At 48.1% G+C, this 14,764-nt stretch overlaps 1 protein-coding gene across 1 annotated transcript in view; it reads right to left on the bottom strand.

Annotated features, from left to right (window-relative positions):
• Positions 1 to 14,764, bottom strand: part of DDIT4L (DNA damage inducible transcript 4 like) — a 170,053-nt gene that overhangs the window by 42,942 nt on the left and 112,347 nt on the right. The window lies entirely within an intron of this gene.

Here is a 14,764-nt window from a genome sequence, read left to right as displayed (position 1 = left end):
TTCACTTGTTATGGCAGTGGCTATTTCTTGCATTATTCAATACTTAATGACATCTTCCATAAGAAAGGACTGTTCAGTCAAGCTAGATATTAGTGTTCGTGACATTATGATTTGTAGGTTTGTTTTGTACTTTGCTTTCAATCCCATTTGCTGCTTTCCCTTGCCTGATGGGATTTGTAGTTCGTATGTGCTATCTTGACTGCTAATACATTTTCAGCAAGAATTGAAAGCATAATAGGAACCTCTGTGTCTTTAATAAAGACAAGACTTTCCTTCATGAGTTACTAGGAAAAACTACATTCTCTCATCCTTGTGCTACAGGTTCTCTCTCAGCCAGCAGTCGAAGTGCATAAAGTATGGGAACCATGATGCTGCGCACAAATGGGGGCAGGGTCTAAGGCAGGGCTAAAAAAACAATATTCTGTAACTTCCAAATTCAGGTAGCTACAGATAAAGTCAGGCACAGCTTAAATGAAAAATAAATAAAAGTTAAATAAATCAGTGGTAAGTGCACCATCATACATTAGGAAATCTTTATTAATTAATGCATTGAAGTGGTCTATCTAACTTGAGCCACAGAGCTGAATCCTGGCAGTGGCAAATATTGACGTGTGTGTTTAGAGCTATGAGGTCCCAGTCTGACAGAAAGCACTGAATAGGTAAGTCAATATTTTAAACTCATTACAAACAGTATAGAAAAAATGCAGCTTGAACAGAATTGGAAATTAGCACCTACTCTGCTCATTACACATTCACTGCTTAATTTTTTTAAAATTTGATATATATGGCCTGCAGTCTCCCTCTGAGCCTTTAAGGGGCCGGAGACCCCAGGGCCAATATCTTTAATTGGGAGAACAGCGCGATTCTTCCCCCGTGCCCCCCCCTTAGAGGGTTGTAAGGTCACCAGGGACCCAATCCCCAGGACAGAGTATTTTGTTTGTTGGGATGATGTGTGGGGACACCCCTTCTTGCCCCTACTCCAATCTGTCACCCCCCCCCTTCCAGAGCCATCCAGAAGTCCGACGCTTTGTGGGCAGAGAACAAAAGTTTGCTCCCACCTGCCAGCAGAAAGAAAAGCTGCTCCCACTGGGTGGAAGCAAACTATTGGGCAGGCACCTGCTACACCTGGGATAGGTGCAGGCAGGGGAGGGTGTGGGCCACAGGAGCCATGGGTTTTTCCCCATTAGCTCCAAGGCCTGCAGTTGCTGTGGGCAGCCTAGGTGGGACTGGGGCAACCACAGTCTATTTGTTGTGGCCCCAGGGGATGGGGTCCCCAAGGTCTTGTACTAACTCTGCGGGGTGAGGTGCACACATGCCCTCTGCCAGGCTTTGCCTATACTGGGCAGGGGGGGGGGGGAATAATTATATGTACACACACACACACATATATATATATATACATACACACACATATATACACACACATATATATATACACACACACACACGTACGTACATATACACACACACACACGTACGTACATATACACACACACACACGTACGTACATATACACACACACGTACGTACATATACACACACACACGTACATATACACACACACACACACGTACATATACACACACACACACGTACGTACATATACACACACACATGTACGTACATATACACACACACATGTACGTACATATACACACACACATGTACGTACATATACACACACACATGTACATATACACACACATACACACACACACACACACACACACACACACACACACACACACATATATACACACACACAAATGTTCACTGAAAAAACAAAGGGTACAGGGACTTTATAGGGTCATGTTTTACACACAAAACCATAGAAATGTAGTTATACTTATGATAATGAGTTAACTCATGGCATAAAGTTACTTTACGGCACAAGTTAGTTTCGTCAGTTAAGTATAATTAAGTATAACTACTGAATTTCTAGGGTTTTGTGTGTAAAATATAACCCTAACACTGCTGTAATGTTTGGTTTCTCAGTGAATTTCTTTAATTTTCACTGTGAGTTGTGGTGGATCCATGGATTTGCCCAAAAAACAAACAAAACAAAAAAACAATTAAAAAAACTGCCTTCGACACTTGTTTTAATGAAGCCCCCGGGTGGGCCTGGTCCTGGGGCATTGAAAAAGGGCCTCTATTAGCCTCTGGGAAACGCCTCCTCCTCAATGCAAAACAAAGTTTTAATATGGGGGAGGCCCTATGGCCTCACCCAGCACCCTGGGGACTGCCACCTTCTGAAGGCTAAAATAAAAGAATGAAGGCAGGGCATTTGCGGACACCCGGCCCTGGGGACCACCAACTCTGGGCAAATACAACATTGGTGGGAGGCCAAGTGGCCCCCCCACGTGCAGCCATACATGGCCCAGGGGACTGCCCCCTCCAAAAGGCCAGCTCCTGCTATGTCCTTGGGTGCCCACCTCTAGGACACATCTGTTTGCTTTAGCTTGGTGGGAGCCGACAGCTTCCACCAAGCAAAAACACAGAAAGTGGAGTTTGTTTCCCAGCATGCAAATGTGTGCAGGGAAATAGATAAAACATTGGTTCCACAAGCAGGCAGCTGCCATTTCAAGCAGCTCCCTGCTTGTGGGAGCAATGCCCTCTCCCGCAGGACATGGGGAACCCAGCTAGGACTGTGGCACCTTAAAGCTCCCCCCCCCCCCCCCCCCCACAGGTCTGTCACTCTCTCTCTTCTATCCCATAAAGGTATGGAAGAAAGTTATTGCAATAGTCTCTCCATGCAATAATGTCAAAGTGTTACACAGGCAAATAGTAAAGTTACGCTTTGATGAAAAGGCCAGGGACACTTCTGGCCTAATAGTCAAGCTCTTGGAGTGTCACTCAGTAGGTTGAAAGTTCAAATGCTAGTATCCCATGGCAGTCTGAATGTTTAACAGCCAAAACACTTGTAAAGAAACAAAGTGATGGAACATTGAAGGTTTTTTTTCCCCCATCAAAATCTTTGGGTTGAATGCCATAGCTAAGTCTGGATACAGCATAGTAATTTCAATTTTATGAAGCCCCAGGGAGGTGGTTGTCCTTGGTGTTGCAGGGAGAGGGCAAGCAGCCCCCTGCATTTCAGTTTGTGCCCTGGGAAGGTACGTGGTTCCCAGGACTGTGGGGGGGCATTGGTTGACAGTTTGTTCCCCAGGGGAAAAAGGGGTGCCTGGTGCCCCCCCCCCCTGCATTATTTGAAAAGTTGTGCTCCAGGGAGTCCCTGGGGAAGTAGGAGACCGGTCAGACCCACCGCAATTGTTTGAAAAAATGTGCCCTGGGGAGATGGCAGTCCCTGAGGCTGCGGGGGCCAGGCAGACCTCCCCCGCATGAAAAACATTAATGCCCCCGGGACCTGGCCCACCCGGGGGATTCTTAAAAACAAGCACATGAGCGTTTGTTTTGCCAATAACTTTGGAGCGTTTGACTAATCTTCACAACATTTTCGAAACTTATATTTCAGTCAGTTCAGATGTAGTGTTAAAAGTTTCGGGGTGAAACGTTAAGTGTTGAGGAAAGCTAGGGTCGAAAAAAAAAAAAAAAAACAACCACCACAAAAAAAAAAAAAAAAAAAAAATGTCTTCTTTCTACGTCAATGGAATTTCACATTTTTGAATAGGACTAAAGCCCAAACGTCTGAACAGAATTACACCAAATTGGCACCACTCAACATGCCGCGCAGCTCCACCAGACTGCCCTAGTGTTCCCGACCCCACCCTCGCTGCTGCCGTGAGTTCGAGGCCCCCCACCACCTGCAGGCACCCACCTCATCCCTGGTGTCTAGTGGTTGCTGTATCATGTCTTATCTGTACTAGTGCTTTTTGTGCCGTCTTTCTGTTTGCCTTTTTTGTTCTGCCTGTTTACTGTTTTTGCCTTTTCTGCTCTGTCCTGTTCTCCCCGGCCCCGCTGCTGCATCCCCACCCCCCTCACGCCCCCATTCGCCACCGCCTCCCGCCTTCCAGCTGCTCCTCCCTCCCACCTCCTCTTAATGGCAGCCGCTGTGCGCCAGAGGCAAGCCCGTCTGCGCCTCCCACGCCGCCAGTACACACTAGAACTCCTCATGCTCAACCCCAGCCGCCCCACCGCCTGCATCCAGGCCTCCCCTAGGCTCACCCACAGACCTTTTTCCTGCTGCACGTGCCACTTCACCTGCGGTCAAGCCACCAAGCACCACAACAACGCCACCCACCTCAACCACCTCAACTGCATCCTCTTTAACACCCACTCCGTCCACAAGCACACCATTGAGCTCTGGGACCTGTTCACATCAACCTCCCCAGACATCGCCTTCCTCACCGAAACCTGGATGAACTCATCGGAACCAGACATCGTCATAGCCATACCTGAGGGCTACAAGATCACCTGAAGAGACCATACCAACAAACCAGGAAAAGGAATCGCCATAGTCCACAGAAGCTCCATCAGGACCTCAACCAACACCCACGACGCCCTAAATGTCGCAGAACACCTGCACTTCCAGATATACGTCAATGCCAACACCACCCTGAGAGGAACCCTCTTCTACAGACCCCCAGGCCCTCGTCCTCAATTCTACGATGTCATCGCAGACACTTTCTATTTGCTCCTGCGCCTTCATCTCCACAGACTACATGCTCCTCGGAGATCTGAATTTCCACCCGGAGAACACCAGCGACAGCAACTCCTCAGCCCTACTGGACAACCTTGCCAATCTAGGCCTCAAGCAACTGGTCACCTCGCCCACCCACTCAGCCGGTCACACATTCAATGCCATCTTCTCCTCCAGCAGCCATGTCACCTTCACTCACACCACCGAACTCCATTGGACCGACCACCGTTGTGTTCATTTTTCCTTCCTGAAATCCAACACCAACGGATCCCTCACCGCAAGAGAAACAAGATCTCCAAGGACCAATTGATCTACCTCACCCACGCCCTACCACCCAAAACCAACGACCAACACTGCTGCCCTCAACCTTGAACAATGGCTCGACGACTGCGCTAACACCCTCGCTCCACTCAAGAAAACCACCAACACCTGCGCTAACAAGAAAGCTCCCTGGTTCACTGCAGACCTTCATGCCTCCAATCGAGAATGCTGGAAAGCCGAGAAGATCTGGCGCCAAGAACAATCAGAAAGCAACCACGCTGCCCTCAAATCAGCCATCTGTAAACATCACCAGCTCATCAGGACCACCAAAAGATCTTACTACAAAGAACAAATTGACAATGCACACAACAGCAAGGAGCTCTTCAGCATCATCAAGGAACTCACCAGCCCCAAGTCCAGCTCCACTGACCCACCCCACTTGCAAAACCTCTGCGCCTCCCACGCCACCTTCTTTCACCGCAAGATCACAGACATCCATGGAAGCTTCGCACCACCGTTCCCCACCACCACCGCCAAGGTCGACCCCAACGCACCCTGCCACACCAATGTACTGAGCACCTGGACCCCCACCAACGATGGGGAAACTACCAAGACCATGAGCACCATCCATCCAGCTCCCGCTGACCCATGCCCTCACCATGTCTTCAATAAAGCCAGCCAAATCATCGCACCCCAGGCTCCAGACCATCACCAACAGCTCCTTTGAGACCGCCATCTTCCCGGAGACCTGGAAACACGCTGAAGTCAACACCCTGCTCAAAAAGCCAAAGGCTGACCCAGAAGACCTCAAAAAACTACCAAACTATCTCCCTACTCCCCTTCCCTGCGAAGGTCATCGAGAAGATAGTCAACAACCAACTATCCCGCTTCCTGGAGGACAACAGCCTACTCGACGTCTCCCAGTCTGGATTCTGCAAGAACCACAGCACTGAGACCGCCCTTATGGCCTGCACCGATGAGGCTCTACAAAGGTGAAACTGTGGCCCTCATTCTCCTTGACCTTTCCGCAGCCTTCAACGTCTGTCACTGCACCCTTCGCACACGCCTCTTCAACGCCAGGATTCACCAGTGCCCAGGACTGGCTCATCTCCTTCCTCTCTGGAAGAACCCAAAGGGTCCGCCTTACCCCGTTCCTGTCTAAGGCCACCAAGACCATTTGCGGAGTTCCCCAGGGATTCTCACTCAGCCCCACCCTCTTCAAAGTCTACATGGCTCAGCTCGCCAACATCGTCCGATGCCACAGCCTCAACATTGTTTCCTACGCAGACAACACTCAGCTCAACCTCTCTTACAAAGGGCCCCAGAAGCACTAAGAACAACCTCCACACCGGACTCCACATCATCGCCAACTGGATGAAAGCAAGCCGCCTCAAGCTGAACTCTTAGAAGACCAAGATCATCTTCGGCCCCAACAGAGCAGCATGTGATGACTCCTGGTGGCCTGCCACTCTGAGGTCAGCCCCAACGTCCACCCATGCAACCCCGGCTTCATACCGGACTCTTTGCTCTGAGCCAGCAAGTCAACGCCATCTCGTCCTCATGCTTCAACACCCTTCGCATGCTCTGCAAGACCTTCAGATGGATCCCCGTGGAACCCAGAAGAATGGTCACCCACGCCCTTGTCAGCAGCAAACTGGACTACGGCAATGCCCAAGCTCCAGAAGAAACTCCAGCGCATCCGGTACGCCTCATCCTCAACCTCCCTTTCCACAAACACATCTCAGCTCACCTCAGAGACCTCCACTGGCTACCTGTCAACAAAAGGATAGTCTTTCTGATCCACACTCAAAGCTCTCCACGACACCGGACTGGCCTACCTCAACGAGCGTCTCAACTTCCATAACCTGACACGCCAGCTCTGCTCACCTCTCCCCAACCGTCCCCCGCATTCACCGTACCACAAGCGGCAGCAGATCCTTCTTCCACCTTGCCGCAAAAACCTGGAACTCCCTCCCCGTCAACCTATATCTGACCCAGGACCTCCCGACCTTCAGGAAGTGCCTCAAGACCTGGCTCTTTCAGCAGTAGTGCCCCCTGCCCCCCCCGCACTCTGCCCTCCCCCCCCCCCCCCCAGGCATTGAGACCCATCCGGGAGAGTATCTCACTAAACAAATTACTGATTGATTTGACAGAAAGCTAGCTCTTGCAATGCTTTGTGTGATTTTATGTAAATCTGTTCAATAGGTTTGGAGTAGTTAGAGTTTAAAATATATAAAAACCTAGGCACTCTGATAATCCGTAGATCCAACTGTCTACATGCGCTATCCGATTGGCTGCCAACACTTCAACAAGGAAGTGTTGGCACCCATCTTGGGACTCTGTCACCTCCCCAGTGTGATTGTGGACAAATACGTGGGCCCCTGTGCCCCGGGGACCACCACCTCCCTGGGGCAAAATAATAGTTTGATATGGGGAAGGCTGGTATGGCCTGAGGACCATCACCTCCCTAGGGCAAAAAAAAAAAAAAAAAAAAAGATAATGAGAGGTCCATCGCGGATCCCCGCGGACCACCCTCTCCCCCGGGTGGTATAACATTGGAGGGAGGGTGTATAGCCCCTCATGCAGTCAAAAGTGGCCCTGGGGACAGCCACCCGCCAGAGCCAGCGCCTGCTATGTCCAAGGGTGCCCACCCCTGGAACATAGCTGTTTGCTTTGACTTGGCAGGAGCTTTGACAGTTCCAGTCAGAGCACACACACTGCTTGCAGTTGTTGTGAGGTTAATTTATTGATTACAAAACAAGGTAAAAGTTCCAAAGGGATCACCACGTCATCTAGGCACTTCTGTAAGTAGAAGCAAGAGCCCTCACACCCAATGGGTGTCATGCTTCATCACTGGGCTTGCTCCTCGTTGGGCCGGCGCTGTAATGCCCAACAGCCCCCGTTAGGGGGCTCTTTGCCAGAGGTCTTTTAATAAGTGCTGTAGTCAGTAGTAGGAGTAGACAAACCTACACAGGGAAGTGAAGGGCTGGAGGTAGTGTGTTAAAAATTTATCTAGGCCCTAACAAATAGTTTGTCACTAAAGGGTCTCTGTTAAAAGCAAGGGGAGTGACCAAGGAATTAATGTTCCCCCACTCAACCGAAAAAATAGGGAAAGGACATTCAACCCTTCAGCCCTCATTAATAGTGGACATGTTTCACGCCTATATTGTCACATACGGATCCGTCTGCGTTTCTTCAGGACCAAAAGTAATTGAAGAAACCCCTACACTTCACTTGGGGAACCTTAAGTGTGTTCAAAGTGCATGAAAAGTTAAATAAAGGATTTACATAGGACAGACCTAAATAGCCTGCTCCTTTATGAAAGTCATCACCAACTGGCACTGCAGGACAATGTCCCCTATGGCCAATTTTTGAGACTTAGACGCAACTTTAAAGAAAGCTCTGGTTTTAGAATCAAGCTGATGGTCTCATTCAAGCCGATCAAAAACATTAAGGATCTGGTAGTCCACACTGGACTGATAACTACTTTCCTGCAACCCATAAAGAAGACACTGACATTTTCGACCTGTGCAAGGACACCATCCTTGCGGTAACTGCAACATGTGCCCCCTGACTAGAAAAGTGGAATTTTTAGACCTAGAACCAATAGGAAGCTGGTAACTTAAAACACAAACTTTATTTATAAACTTTCATTTATATAACATGCCCATTTCCCTTACATAATAGAGGGATGACGACGAGGCCAGTAAAGACAAGGATCAATGAACACTACAACAATATCAGATGTGCACGTTCCACAACTAAGCTTAGTACACATCCTTGATAAAGGACATACCCCAACAATCTGGTGGGTTATTCTTGATACGCTTACCAACCCCACAACTACCCACATCTACTTGAAAGGGAGCAATGTTGGGTGTTCAGACTTAAGACATGTGAATGATGACATATTATGGTCCAGTTTTCTTTTATAAAGTATTTGGCAGGTGAGTAACACCGGGCGTGTCACTTTACTAATCCGAGAGACTGGACCATCACCTCAATACTGTTTGTATCCACTGCAGGGTTTGTTGGTAATGTTGTAATCACCATCATTACATGTCAATGTGGTGAGCAGCGGTTTAGCTGCCCCCTTATGATGAAATTAAGGTTCACTTGATTTGTGGGTATGCTTGATTAGGCTGCCCCTATCAGTCTCACTATCATCCCACACATACAGCAAATGGGGTCATCACCTGATTTATGGGTATGCTTGATTAGGCTGCCCCTATCAGTCTCACTATCATCCCACACATACAGCAAATGGGGTCATCACCACCCCGCATACATTTATGCATGATGGGGCACGGTTTACTTGCACCACAGGTATTTTAATTTCCGGCCCAACAGGTCAATCCCTCCACTCACTTAGGGAATGGTGTCACTTCTGACCCTCCGCACACTTCGTGGGTTGGGCGACAGTCTAGTTGTTCCCTGGGCCTATACTTCCATGCCCACTCAATCACACACACCAACGTAAATACGACAGTCCACGTAACCCTTTAACTTTCAGATCTGGGGCCCCTGGGTAGGTCTGCGTTTAGACGAAGTGCAAAAATGTAAGTGTAGGAGGCTGGACTGGCTTGTAGTGAGTACCAAGGGGTACTTGCACCTTGCACCAGGCCCAGTTATCCCTTATTAGTGTATAGGGTGTCTAGCAGCTTAGGCTGATAGATAAGGGTAGCTTAGCAGAGCAGCTTAGGCTGAACTAGGAGACGTGTGAAGCTACTACAGTACCACTTAGTGTCATATGCACAATATCATAAGAAAACACAATACACAGTTATACTAAAAATAAAGGTACTTTATTTTTATGACAATATGCCAAAGTATCTCAGAGTGTACCCTCAGTGAGAGGATAGGAAATATACACAAGATATATATACACACACAATAGCAAAAATATGCAGTATAGTCTTAGAAAACAGTGCAAACAATGTATAGTTACAATAGGATGCAATGGGGACACATAGGGATAGGGGCAACACAAACCATATACTCCAAAAGTGGAATGCGAACCACGAATGGACCCCAAACCTATGTGACCTTGTAGAGGGTCGCTGGGACCATTAGAAAATAGTGAGAGTTAGAAAAATAACCCTCCCCAAGACCCTGAAAAGTGAGTGCAAAGTGCACTAAAGTTCCCCTAAGGACAAAGAAGTCGTGTTAGAGGAATAATGCAGGAAAGACACAAACCAACAATGCAACAACAATGGATTTCCAATCTAGGGTACCTGTGGAACAAGGGGACCAAGTCCAAAAGTCACAAGCAAGTCGGAGATGGGCATATGCCCAGGAAATGCCAGCTGTGGGTGCAAAGAAGCTTCTACTGGACAGAAGAAGCAGAGGTTTCTGCAGGAACGAAAAGGGCTAGAGACTTCCCCTTTGGTGGACGGATCCCTCTCGCCGTGGAGAGTCGTGCAGAAGTGTTTTCCCGCCGAAAGAACGCCAACAAGCCTTGCTAGCTGCAAATCGTGCGGTTAGCGTTTTTGGACGCTGCTGTGGCCCAGGAAGGACCAGGAGGTCGCAAATTGGACCAGGAGGTAGAGGGGACGTCGCGCAAGACAAGGAGCCCTCTTAGCAGCAGGTAGCACCCGGAGAAGTGCCAGAAACAGGCACTACGAGGATGCGTGAAACGGTGCTCACCCGAAGTTGCACAAAGAAGTCCCACGTCGCCGGAGAACAACTTAGGAGGTCGTGCAATGCAGGTTAGAGTGCCGTGGACCCAGGCTGGTCTGTGCACAAAGGATTTCCGCCGGAAGTGCATGGAGGCCGGAGTAGCTGCAAAAGTCGCGGTTCCCAGCAATGCAGTCTAGCGAGGTGAGGCAAGGACTTACCTCCACCAAACTTGGACTGAAGAGTCACTGGACTGTGGGAGTCACTTGGACAGAGTTGCTGGATTCGAGGGACCTCGCTCGTCGTGCTGAGAGGAGACCCAAGGGACCGGTAATGCAGCTTTTTGGTGCCTGCGGTTGCAGGGGGAAGATTCCGGGAGATTTCTTCGGAGCTTCTAGTGCAGAGAGGAGGCAGACTACCCCCACAGCATGCACCACCAGGAAAACAGTCAAGAAGGCGGCAGGATCAGCGTTACAGAGTTGCAGTAGTCGTCTTTGCTACTATGTTGCAGGTTTGCAGGCTTCCAGCGCGGTCAGCAGTCGATTCCTTGGCAGAAGGTGAAGAGAGAGATGCAGAGGAACTCGGATGAGCTCTTGCATTCGTTATCTAAAGTTTCCCCAGAGACAGAGACCCTAAATAGCCAGAAAAGAGGGTTTGGCTACCTAGGAGAGAGGATAGGCTAGCAACACCTGAAGGAGCCTATCAGAAGGAGTCTCTGACGTCACCTGGTGGCACTGGCCACTCAGAGCAGTCCAGTGTGCCAGCAGCACCTCTGTTTCCAAGATGGCAGAGGTCTGGAGCACACTGGAGGAGCTCTGGACACCTCCCAGGGGAGGTGCAGGTCAGGGGAGTGGTCACTCCCCTTTCCTTTGTCCAGTTTCACGCCAGAGCAGGGCTAAGGGGTCCCCTGAACCGGTGTAGACTGGCTTATGCAGAATTGGGCACATCTGTGCCCAAGAAAGCATTTCCAGAGGCTGGGGGAGGTTACTCCTCCCCTGCCTTCACACCATTTTCCAAAGGGAGAGGGTGTAACACCCTCTCTCAGAGGAAGTCCTTTGTTCTGCCATCCTGGGCCAGACCTGGCTGGACCCCAGGAGGGCAGCTGCCTGTCTGAGGGGTTGGCAGCAGCAGCTGCAGTGAAACCCCAGGAAGGGCAGTTTGGCAGTACCAGGGTCTGTGCTACAGACCACTGGGATCATGGGATTGTGCCAACTATGCCAGGATGGCATAGAGGGGGCAATTCCATGATCATAGACATGTTACATGGACATATTCGGAGTTACCATTGTGAAGCTACATATAGGTAGTGACCTATATGTAGTGCACGCGTGTAATTGTGTCCCCGCGCTCACAAAGTCCGGGGAATTGGCCCTGAACAATGTGGGGGCACCTTGGCTAGTGCCAGGGTGCCCTCACACTAAGTAACTTTGCACCTAACCTTTACCAGGTAAAGGTTAGACATATAGGTGACTTATAAGTTACTTAAGTGCAGTGTAAAATGGCTGTGAAATAACGTGGACGTTATTTCACTCAGGCTGCAGTGGCAGGCCTGTGTAAGAATTGTCAGAGCTCCCTATGGGTGGCAAAAGAAATGCTGCAGCCCATAGGGATCTCCTGGAACCCCAATACCCTGGGTACCTCAGTACCATATACTAGGGAATTATAAGGGTGTTCCAGTAAGCCAATGTAAATTGGTAAAATTGGTCACTAGCCTGTTAGTGACAATTTGGAAAGAAATGAGAAAGCATAACCACTGAGGTTCTGATTAGCAGAGCCTCAGTGAGACAGTTAGTCACTACACAGGTAACACATTCAGGCACACTTATGAGCACTGGGGCCCTGGGTTACCAGGGTCCCAGTGACACATACAACTAAAACAACATATATACAGTGAAAAATGGGGGTAACATGCCAGGCAAGAAGGTACTTTCCTACAGTAAGGTAGATACATTTCCTTTCCTTTTGCCTCCAACTATTTCTCAAGCAATATTGACAAGGGTCCAGCCACTATACTGGGCCCCCAAACAAGGCATACACATTAAAATTGTGGGAGTTTCGGGGAGGCAGTCTCTTGCTGCTCTTTGGCTAGTCCGTATCATGAGCGGACTAAAAATCAGTTATTCCGCCCCCTTCGTTCCGTGCTACAAAATACAGTGGGATATAGTTCTCAGCCCACGCCCTCCTCGCTTCTCTTTTTATCATCAACATATGACTAATTGTGTATGGAGTGTGATGGCATCCTCATGTCGTCGGCACACTCAATAGCTGAATGGTCCTTTCAAATTATTTCTTGCAACTTCAGAGAAACTTCCAGAGACCTCCACCAGCATAGCAACTCATATCCAAGAGGCGCATCATGCAGCTACCGACATGTGTCCCTTGTGTCATGTGTTTTAAACACAAGAAGCATTCCTTTACCAGAGTATCATGTCCATGACTAGTTTATACACACTACCAAGTGGGAATAACATATTTGTCGCAGTCTCCCCTCTCACTGTCTGTATATACTGCAGTGTTTGCTATTGTCTCCACCAATACATCCTTTGCACAATCATGAACCTAGGGATTACGAGTGTATTTACCACTCAATTTTTGGATGGACCTTGTTCGATGCCATGATACCTGTCCAATGTATGTATTTTATCTCCGAGCTTGTGTCTTAGCTTTGCGGTAGTTCCTCAGCTTGCATGTTCCCAAGGGGCGCTTCCCTTCATTTAGGAGGGTAAGACATTGAGTTTACTATATATGCAGATATACTACCTCATGGTGGCACGGATACGGTTTGCACATAGATTATGTTGGTATCTTGAATGGTCAAAACAGGACATCTGTTCATTGTGTGTGCATGCTGCTACGGAGTGTTTTTGCACTACATGGTTCTTTAAGTTCTTGATGTCCTTAATTATGTCATCACATTTCTTTCTCTTTTTTCCTCCCTCAGGTCAACCTCTAACTAGGGCTTCCAGTCTTTATGCAAGTCCTTTTCATGCACTTAGGGTTCCCCGAGTGAAGTCTAGGAGTTTTAGTTTACTTTTGGTCCTGAACAAACGCCAACTGATCCGCATGTGACAATATAGGCGTGAAACATGTCGACCATTATTAATGAGGGTTAAAGGATTCAATTTCCTTTCCCTATTTGTTTTTTTTTTGTTGAGTGGAGGAACATTACTTCCATGTTAACTTATTTTTTATATAAACCCTATTGTGACAAACCGATTTACATTAGGGCATAGATTCAATTTTAACACTCTACCTCCTGCCCTTCAATTCCAAATGTAGGTTGGAGTCTACACCTACTACTGACTACAGCACTTATTAAAAGATCTCTGGCAAAGATCGCCCTAAAGGGGGGCTGTCTGGGATTGCAGCACCGGCCAACAAGGAGCAAGCCAAATAATGAAGCACGACAACCATTGTGTGTGTGAGGGCTCTTGCTTCTGCTTATAAAAGTGCCTAGCTGAGCTGTGGTGATCCCCTTGGAACAGTGTACATAATTGTTTTGTATTTGACTTTCGGGAGATTGCACTGGACCAATTTAAATCTCCCAGTCCCTCTATTGTATTCTGTAATTTAGCTATTAAACAGGCACATTATTTTAGCCTAGGCCTGCAGGTTGGGTCCTTTCTCTGAGGCACATATTTTTATTCCTCTTATTTTAGCAGAAGCCTTAGTTTAGTGGAGATGTTTATTATTTTGTCGGGTTGTCCTTTTGCACAGACTTCTGTTATTCTCTTTCTGCACAGCATTTTCATTCTGTTCTCTATCCAAGGTTGTATGTGATAAGTTACAAATTATTGCTGGTACAAAGCGTTCATGTCCTCAACTCATACCCACAAACGTATTGTCACGTCATGCCAGTTCTCAGAACACCAGATGTTTCATTATAAAGTATAACACTGCCCCCTACATGATTGAGTGGAATTCCAACCAGCTGGCATCATACATTCCATCTCACCTTTGCAGTTTCTGCTGAGACCAGACAGTCTCTTCCTCCATATGGGAGAACCTGCAGTAGACCAACCAAACTCTACCTACAATCACAGGATTGGGATGCCAGATGGGCATATTGGGGCTTACACTGCCTGGCTCTTGAACAGACCCTCAGTAGTACAGGTAGGGATTTTAGAATCATTGAGACAGAATGGTGAGACTTTTCCCATGCTTAACTTTTGTAGTCACTGCCTTTCTTTTATTAGGTTTTATCATCCCTACAATCACAATACAAGCCTTTTTACATAGAATGCAGGTGATTCAATAAAACGTATTGAACCTTGCCCCGCTTCTGTTTTGCCT

Source organism: Pleurodeles waltl, chromosome 1_1 (genome assembly GCF_031143425.1).
Source record: "Pleurodeles waltl isolate 20211129_DDA chromosome 1_1, aPleWal1.hap1.20221129, whole genome shotgun sequence".
Lineage (NCBI taxonomy): Eukaryota > Metazoa > Chordata > Amphibia > Caudata > Salamandridae > Pleurodeles > Pleurodeles waltl.
This window is presented reverse-complemented; position numbering and strand designations above follow the sequence as displayed.